At 40.5% G+C, this 10,199-nt stretch overlaps 1 pseudogene; it reads left to right on the top strand.

The window, feature by feature from the left end:
* The first annotated feature begins 2,996 nt into the window (after positions 1 to 2,996).
* On the top strand, positions 2,997 to 3,267 carry LOC125484338 (annotated as a pseudogene).
* Positions 3,268 to 10,199: the final 6,932 nt, after the last annotated feature.

Here is a 10,199-nt window from a genome sequence, read left to right as displayed (position 1 = left end):
TTTTTGCTTCTCACTGCGGGATGGATTCCTTCCCTAATACTTGCAAGACAATTTATAAATGCAAAAATCTTGGGGATAATTTTGCAAGAGTTTGCAATCAGAATAGAACAAGAGGATGAGACTATTGCATCACTGTCATTTCCAGCAAGGCTCTGCACTGACGACAAAACTTTGTGATGCTGCTGTATAGACTTAACACAAGAGGGGGAGCCAGATAACTCTCCCATTGATGTGAACACAGTTGTATAATATACACAGAGAAGTCATTAGAGAAGATATTAAACAGCAACAGGCCATTCAGCACTTTGAACATAGCTTACCATTCTATTAGACCACAGATAACCTGTTCTTAAACTCTTTAGAGGTAATAATGAACTAACAAAGCAACACAAAACAGTTCAACGTGTTCAGCAGCCGATTTTACACCATGCCATTTTATTTTCCATTGAAATGGAAAATAGACTGCAAAGAAAGAGTTTAAACTGATGGGCCATGTGAACTTCAGTGTTAAGAAGACTGGGCACAGTGAAGTAGCAGCTACTGATTCACTCCTAACCTGTTTTATCCTGCTGGTTTTACCCCTAATATTTGCCTTTATTCCATCCCTTTGAATACCCTTGCCTAACAAAATCTGTCAATATTAAGTTTGAAAATTTCAATTAACCTAACATCCATGCTTTGTTAGAGCACGTGCTTTCATACCAAACTGGCCCAGCACTACTTTGAAGATAATGGCTTTTTGAGCTGAACTGTAGAGATTCCTAACTGCAGGGTTTCTATGAACTTTCCTACTTGCACAGCTCCATCTTCTTTTCCTTCTTGTCCATCCTTCTAAATGTTAAGTATCTTTGAATATTTAGTTCCCAGTCCTGATCATCACACAACCATATTTCTGTAATGACAATTATATCATTTCCACTTACCTCTATTTGCATCTTTACCTAAAGTCATACAGCATGGAAGCAGACACTTCGGTCCAACCAGTCCATGCCAAACATAACCCCAAACTAAACTAGTCCCACCTGCCTGCTCCTGGCTCATATCCCTCCAAACCTTTCCTATTCATGTATCTATTCCAAGGCATTTTAAACATTGTAACTGTACCCATATCCACTACTTCCTGAGGAAGTGCATTACACACGCAAACCACCCTCTGTGTAAAAAAATCCCCCCTCATGTCTTTTTTAAATCTCTCTCCTCTCTTAAAAATGTGCCTCCTCATTTTGCAACCCCCTCCCCCCCCAATCCTAGGAAAAAGTCAATACCATTAATTCTACCTATACCTCTCAATTTTTTATAAACTTCCATCAGGTCGCCTCTCAGCCTCCTACATTCCAGTGAAAAAAGTCCCAGCCTATCCACCCTTTCTTTATAACTCAGACGTTCCATACCCAGCAACATCCTGGTATATCTGTTCTGAACGCTTTCCAGCTTAATAATACCTTCCCATAGCTGGGCGATCAGAACTGGACACAGTATTCCAGAAAAGGCCTCACCAATGTCCTGTACTCAAAGGACTGAGCAATGAAAGCAAGTGTGCCAAACAGCCTTTTAACCACCCTGTCTTTATGTGACGCAATCTTCAAAGAATTATGTACATGCAGCCCGAGATCCCTCTGTTTTACAACACTAGGCAAGGCCCCTCATCATCTACCTTGTTACAAATGCGGCAGGTGTTCAGGTAGAGTGCCCTTGAAATTTGTTGCTTTGACAACTTTCTACATTCAAAGTATACCGGATGCTCACCTTTGCTTCTCCTGTCTTTTTGTCTCACTAGCAGCTTTTCTACCTCCTGTTAAAAACGTGACCCCTTTCAATTTGGGTTAACCCTCAGGTTCATCCCCCCAACAAGATAGGTTAAACCCACCACAACAGCACCAGCAAATCTCTCTGTGGGAACCAGCATTCTTTGAGACCCATTGCCCAAAATCAGAGGGAGTTCTCCAGATGTGATCAGAGCAGGATGTTGTAAACAGGAAAACCCTTTCTAACAGCACTGTACCTATCCAAAAGGGACAGGAGCAACTGAAGGTGGCAGCCACCTTTTCAAGGGCAATTATGGATGGCAATAAAGCTGGCCTTGCCAGTGATACCCAAATTCCATGAAAGAATAACTACTATGCATCACTTCTTCACTTCTGCATTCCAGCCCCCATGAATTGATCTTATTCCATTAACCTTTTTAACTACTTTTTGTATGTGATCTAACTTATAGTGGTTTATGCAAAATGGCAGTAAAACTGCATTGCTGTGCACAGCTCCTAACCCCTCTGTTCAAAATATCCTGTCAAATTTGTCTCTCAGATTCAAGGTGTAGGATCTCACATTTTACTATGTGGAGTCTACCTATCAATTGTCTCGCTCACTTGTTTATATTTCTTTGTAAATTTCTGCTTCTGCCAGCATAGAAGTGTTGCTGTGTAATTGCTATGTCGCCCAACTGCAAATTTTATCAATCCATTATCAATCCATGTCATGATGCTATTTTTAATTCTCTTTACCTTAGTCTCTGTAAAATGTATCAAATTACTTCTGAAAGTCCAGAGAGACATCACAGACACTGCTTTATCCACCATAATACTGACCACCTCAAAATATTCAAGTTAAACCCATGCAGATCTTTTCTGTACTGCCATATTTGCCCAAATTTTAAACACTCTGTCCCTATTGTAAATTCTATTACATTTCTCCTCAATAGTAAAACTGTTTTCCCCATTACATCACATAATGACAGCATCCACACTTTACTGTCGAATCACAAGTAAAAAGAATACCTAGCGTTAGGAGTAATGTATAACTTTCATCGGTTTTTGAACTAAGAAGGGAAGGTGAGTTCTTATTTCATTTTTAAGTTGTTCTTGTGAGCTTGGTACCGAGAAATCTTAATGCCTGTTTGTTTACATGCATCTTTAATGAGATTTTACAAACTTTTAAAGTGAACAGATGGGATATTATTTAATGTATTTAAAAGAAAGAAAGAATAACGTGCTGTGAAAATGATGAAGGCAATATTGCCATTTGGTAAGAAGCGAAACAAGAACCCCACACTTTGTGGAACTAAGGCATTTCAGCTGCAGAAATACACCGGCGGCAAATGTGCCAACCTTGCTAAGAGAAAGAAGTACGAAGGCCAAAACGACAAACACAACTGGTACAGGTCGCATGACACACCCAAAGGTGGTGTATCGAAGATTCAGGAATGGATACTGCAAGGGGATCACTCCAAAGCCCAGATGTGTCACAATGGCTTCCTCCAGCACTGCATAAACTATTAGCGTATCTACACAATAAATGAAGCTCAGAACCGGAAAGTTAAAAAAATTGCCTAGTCATAACAACAGACACTGAAAAGTCCTGAAGGGAGTCACTCAGTCAGTGTACATATGTACCAGAGATTGGAAGCAGGATGTTAAACGCTTCTGTCAGAAATCTTGCAACACAGCTGGAAAATGAGTTTCAGGACCTTCTAGCGTCTGCTCTGAGGCTAAAGTAGCAATGAGCTTCGTTTGCAGTTTAAGGTGTCTCAACTGAAGAAAAAGAAAATGAACAGACATTTGCCAGAAGGAAGCTGATTGCAGGTGTGCTAGCCTTATGCTTGATGTGAATACTGTAATTATTGTTGTGAGGCAAGGCTGAAGAAAAGTCAACCGAATTACATTTGAGCTGCTTTAAATGTACAAGATATGCTTCTATTGCGATCCTCCGATTTCAAAATACAAATTATGTGTAATTTTTATGTCTGACCTGCAAGTATGAACATCTCATGCTGGCATTATATAGTTCAAGATGACTAATTCACATATAACTCAATTATCAGAAGAAAAAAAGACTATAATTATTGCTTTGTGATAACCCACAGTTCAAGGGGGCACTACACAAAAGTTTCACTTAATCTCCATTACACTTCATTGGAATAATAGGGATAATACTGTAGTTGTCAGTCAGTTCTGCCTATAGAAGGCAATATCACAAACTTAAAAATTCTCTTTCAATGGCAAGTGCTTAAGACTGTAATACTAGGTTTATCAATTAAAAAAAAAAGACACCAACAATGCCAATTTTGGATAGTAATCTTTATATATTAAGGCATAGTTTTCTATCACTCAAAATATTCTGAGAAAAAGTACTGGTACTTTAAAACAATATCAGCAGTGACAATAGTCAACAGGGATAATTTGAGACTATTTTTGAACCTCACTTGTAAAACATAACTGCAATAACATTCAGGTTTCCTCAAGAACAGAATGTAACTGAGTTATTCAGGGTGGAAGAACTTAAACTCAATTCCTAACATGCACTGATCTGAATCTGGGCACCTAGTTGGAATTCTGAACTAACCTCAGCACCTCTGAGGCATAGAGAAGGGATGTGGTCAGTCAGAATTTCTATTTGACCAATGCTCAGTGACCTATGCAGGAAAATGAACATGCTTATTTTCTGGTGATGGGATAGAACAGAACTAGGCATGGCCATAACACTGTTAACAGGATAACAGTCTGCCAACAGTCACTATCCGAAACCACACCCAAAGTATAGGCGTTTAACAAAGGCACTGGATCACAACCAAAACAGTGGAAATAGAATCTGAGAGTTTGTGCGCACAGTAGAAAATTTCCAAATGAACTCAAATAGGTTGGGCTGTAAATCCAGCTGGTTAAAGTCCAAATTTGGTGTAGCTTATTGTAACAACACACTAAATAGATTATACAATAAAATAGTTGATCTGAACTTGTACAGCAAAACAAACCAACAAAAATACATCAAGATCCGCAACTGACACACAAAGTGAAAAGGAAAACCTGAGAGGAGGAACACACTAGGAGGAAAAAGAACTGCATTTAAAAGAAATATGGTTAGGCATAGAGCAACAAACCATTTGAACCTTCTTGCACATACTCAAATTTAACTTATTTATGCTATTTTGAACAAATATTAGAAAATGCACAAGGTGCTGTAGAAATGCATTGTATTCCCTCCGACTTAGGGAGGAACTTAGAGTAGATGACTGATGCAGTATCCTCCCAAACTAAAATGCACATCTAAACTATAAAAGGTCAGGTTTTATGCTTTTGGCTTCATGTCTCAAAAATATCTGCGTATTCCCTTCCCATTTTAGCAACACAGCCTGCACAACTAAAAGAGGTTGTATGACAGGAAGTCATTACAGATATTGGCATGCATGCAGCATGCAATACCAGATATGCATTGCTCCAATTATATGATATACATTTAGTGACAAAATGTCATCGAACAGTTTAAAAATACATTTTTCTTTTCATTATATCACTAATTCCCAGTTGTCTTGGGCTGATATACAGTCTCTGATCCATTCATTCTCAACATCAGTACGTATTATGTCAGCTCCAAACATGGGTGGAGGTGGAACCTACTGCTATTCTATTACTCCCACACATAAATATTCTTCAAACCTCTTAGGCTCAGACCATGCATGAATAACTGAAAATGAGCAGCAAACTGTCCTTTCAACATTGAAAACTCTATATCATTGCTGTTTTACACAGTCAATAGCACCGAATTAAAGTTTAAGAACTCGCCCAGATTTTCAGTATTCATGTGCGCCTCAGTTGTAAGTTCTTTTGGCCAAATTAATAGTTTTAAGTGTTACCTCCATACAGATTATTTTGCTCTATTCCAGTAAATCCTTTCTTGGAAATGTGTCTATATTCCAGCCAACACTCATCCCTCCAAAACAAAAACACCCCACAAAGTAGAAGTACAGTCTTCCCAAGTTGTCAACACATCTAACTGTGCTCACCTAAACTGGAGCATAGCTTGCTATCATTAAATACTTCACATATCACTAAGGACATGGAATTCAAGTCATTTACCAAATGAAAGAGCAAGCTTCCACACAGATAGTAAACTGAGTGCAGGACATCAAGACTGCTCAAGATTACTTCATCAGAACTATCAGCAAGTCATGCTTCTTGTTGGCCAATGTGGGTTGGAAACGTGGTCAGGATCTTCTAGGTCTCTTAATCCACTCCAGATTTGAGTATTAATGCCAGAGCACAGGCATTATTTTCACTTCAATTTTCATTTGAGCATTTCAAAGTTTGGAATGACATTCTCTATTTTTGTCAGCAAACACAAAGGCCTTGTTAACTAACAGAAACACGTAAAAGCAAGAAACAGAATATGTGTGGGTGGGTGGGAAGAGAAGAAGAGAAGGGGACAACACACCGGTCAACCGGTAACTACTGTGACAATGGCTAAATCATCCAGCAATTCAACTGCCAATTCCTTTACTGACCCAGAAACACATAGACCGATTCCACCTCCCAGAAACACCCGCCAAGCGTGCAATCAGAGATGTGACTCAGAATCAGGCTCAGGGACCCACAGAACCCCTGACCAGTGACACAGATGGACAATCATGCTTGTTCGCAAGTGATTGCTGCTGCCACTGGGTTTTGTGAAAGGTTTCTTCTCTGATCACAAGACCTTAACATTTAATGTATTGAAGTTCTATTCAGCAATTGGCTCAAATAGCAATTCAGAATTTAACTAACTAACCATTTAAACATGCAGTAGACACAACAGGAAGAACTGAGCAAAGCTTGAAAACAGCTCTGACAAAATGGAAATACGTATTTTAAATGGTATGCAGACAAAATGATTGGGCAAGCTTTTTAAAGACAAATTCCCAATTCTACTTTAGCTAACTGCATTCTGAATGTCTCCATGGACTCCAACAGCCCCTTGCTGAACAGTGTGTCAATGCAGACAATCAGTGCCTTCAGATCACATATCAGCCATTTAAAAATTAGGTCAGTCATGTGCCCCTTAACATTCAAGCACATTGCAGGATCTCTAGATATTGATCAGGCATAGGAGCCCTGGCCAATCCCTCCTTTCTCCAGTCCAAACACACCAAGCATCAACACAAAAGCAAAGAACTGTTGATGCTGGAAATCAGAAACAAAAACAGAAATTGCTAGAAATACTCAGCAGGTCTGGCAAAATCTGGAGACAAAACACAGTTAATGTTTTGGGTCCAGTTCTAAAGGAGGGTCACTGGATCCGAAATATTAACTCTGCTTTGTCTCCAGTGATGCTGCCAGACCCGCTGAGATTTTCCAGCAATGTCTGCTTTCATTTCACACCCAAACATCATCCCAGCGAAAGCCAACCAATCAAGTCTAAACCAAGTCTAGCAATGCAACAGTCTTCATAGTTGCGTTTTACATCAGAGAATGCATTTACCAAGGAAGTCACAGAGAAAACTTGGCCTTTCTTGATACGAGATAAATTGCTGGTTTAAAATGAATTTCACAGTACATTCTGTTGTATGCATTACATAAAGATACAAAGACTGAATGGCGTACAAAACCAGCATACAACTTCAAACTGAACCATGCAGATAAGGTAACAGGATACAAGTTTAAACTTGTAAAAGGCAAACTTAGGACTGGTATCTAGAAGTTCTTCACACAGATTTTTCAGACAAAGCATCAGGTAAAGGCCAAATAGTCACTAAGAAATCACGAAATCTTGGGTGGGCCAGGAGATGATAGTTGATTTTTCTAATTATCTGGTTCCTAGTAGATGAATGAGCTACAAAGGGTTTTTCTGGCTCCTATTTACCTTCTGATCTCCACAAATGACACCCTGCTTCTAGCCATACTGAATTTCTCCAAATTGACATTTGGCAATTTCTTTTCACCCTCCATTGCCTTTCAGTTTTCTCCCTTATAAAAGAATCAACAAACTACAAATTTGGGGCACAGTTTCACTATACTATTTACTCTCCAATGTCTTGCCCACTTGTGGAGTCAGACTGCATCTGCAGGGTACTTGACCACATTGCGCAACAGTTTAGAAAAATCCTGCCCTCATACCACATGTACACTGATGTACTTCAAGCAAAAAGTGCTGCATAGCCTTTCTTCTATTCCTTAACTCTGGATGTCAAAACCAATTATTGCACTCTTATCAGCACCCTGGCAGAATTCAGCTGGAATTCTGGTATGTGCAGCAAAACTGTACATTGCTATCACCAATAAAGTCACTGGGGAAAATCTTTTTTTTAATATGCCTCAGCTTTTCAAAGAACTTAAACCGCAACAAGCCATTACATGAAGCGGTGTATTTTTTTCCCCTATTCATTTGTGAGATGTGGGTGTCACCGGCTGGCCAGCATTTATTCCATGTCCCTAGTTGTTCATGAGTAGGTGGTGAGCTGCCTTCTTGAACCGCTGCAGTCCACCTGCTGCACATAGACCCACAATGTTATTAGGGAGGGAATTCCAGGATTTTGACCCAGCAACAGTAAAGGAATGGCGATATATTTCCAAGTCAGGGTGGTGAGCGGCTTGGAGGTCGTGGTGTTCCCAAATGTCTGCTGCCCTTGTCCTTCTAGATGGAAGTGGTTGTGGGTTTGGAAGGTGCTGTCTGAGGATCTTTGGTGAATTTCTGCAGTGCATCTTGTGGATAGTACACACTGCTGCTACTGAGTGTTGGTGGTGGAAGGAGTGGATGCTTGTGGATGTAGCGCCAATCACGCGGGCTGCTTTGTCCTGGATGGTGTCAAGCTTCTTGAGTGTTGTTGGGGCTGCACTCATCCAGGCAAGTGGGGAGTATTCCATCACACTCCTGACTTGTGCCTTGTAGATGGTGGACAAGCTTTGATGAGTTAGGAGGTTGAGGGAAAGACTACTCTTCAAATACCATAATGCACCAAACTCTTAAAATGAGTACACCACTATTTTTAAGATCCCTATTCATTTTTGTTTTACAGAGGTTATTGTATACAGAGAAACACAGTAAATTTGAAATTTCCAACTCTCAAGCATAATGGGCAATAACCTCATTCTGTGCTGCAGGCTCTATAACTTTGAAGAGAAATACATTGGTTTTCTTGACTCTCAAGCATGAAAAGCATGACACCAGGCACACAAAAAATCTTTGCAGCATGTCTTCCTGGTACTTGAAACACACGGCTTCATTGGCAAACTTACCAAACGTTACACGGGAAACAAAGTTGAGGAGAATACTGTTTGTTAGATTACCCAAGGGATAGTCCTTGAAAGAGATATATCTCCTTGATAAATCATTCCATGATGTTAATGATAGGGGCTTTAAATCGTGGCAGAGGGTAAAAGTTACCATAGTCTTATCGGACCATCGGACTGCCAGCTCATTAGAGAAAGATGACTGGTGGTGGTTTAGACTTGAGGGTCACCATGCCTCAGGCATGGGGAGAGGTTGAGATGGAGAGACCTTCACGGTAAGATCAGCTGGTGAAGGAATTGAACCACGGTGCTGGCATCATCCTGCATTGAAAACCAGCCATCCAGCCAACTGATCTAACCAATCCCAAAGTTGTGGTACAAAACTGGTGCTATCACATAATATGCCCATTATACATCATGACTTCAGAGGAATGAAAAACCATGCCGGCATGCACAAATGACATAGGTGCATCTGCTAGTTAACAATAATTTCTACCCGACAATATCAACTGTGGATCAATTGATAGCACTTGCCAAAGAGGCACAAGTTTATAGCTAGTCTCAAGTACAAGTACAAGACTGAGATTCCGACGCTGCAGTGAGGGAGTGCTACCCTGTTAGAGGTGTGGTCTTTTGGATGAGAGGTCAAATCAAGGCACAATCTGCCTGCTTGGGTGGATGCAAAAAGATCCCATGCACTGTTGCAAAGAAGAGCAGCGGAGCTGTCGTTGGTGTCCTGGCCAATATCTGTCCCTCAATCAGCATCACAAAAAACAGATGATTTGGTCACTGCTGCCTGTGGGTGAGCAAGGAATCAGTTGCAGTTTCCCTTTTACACAGAAAAAAAAGGATGACACTTCCGAAGTAATTCGCTGGCTGCAAAGTACTTGGAGACATCTCGACAACCACCCTGCGTGGATAAATCCTCTCTTTTCAGAGATTCTGAGGAAAGGTTACTGAACCCGAAACTGTTAACTCTGTGATTTCTCTCCACAGGTGCTGCCAGACCTGCTGAGCTTTTTTTTCCTGGCAATTTCTGTATTTGTTTCCTCTCTTTTTTTTTCAGGACACTTCGCGGGTGAGGCCATTCAGACCCATTTTAACACACGCTTCCAGCTGGAGCTGCCAGGGCAAGGAGGGTGACAGATAATATGAATCCTGTAAGTGAGTCCTTCTGAGTGTGAGGGGAGGAGGATTGGGGGGAGAGGGGTAGCGAAGAGAGGA

This window comes from Rhincodon typus, chromosome 11, assembly GCF_021869965.1.
Source record: "Rhincodon typus isolate 14 chromosome 11, sRhiTyp1.1, whole genome shotgun sequence".
NCBI classification, from domain to species: Eukaryota; Metazoa; Chordata; class Chondrichthyes; order Orectolobiformes; family Rhincodontidae; genus Rhincodon; species Rhincodon typus.
This window is presented reverse-complemented; position numbering and strand designations above follow the sequence as displayed.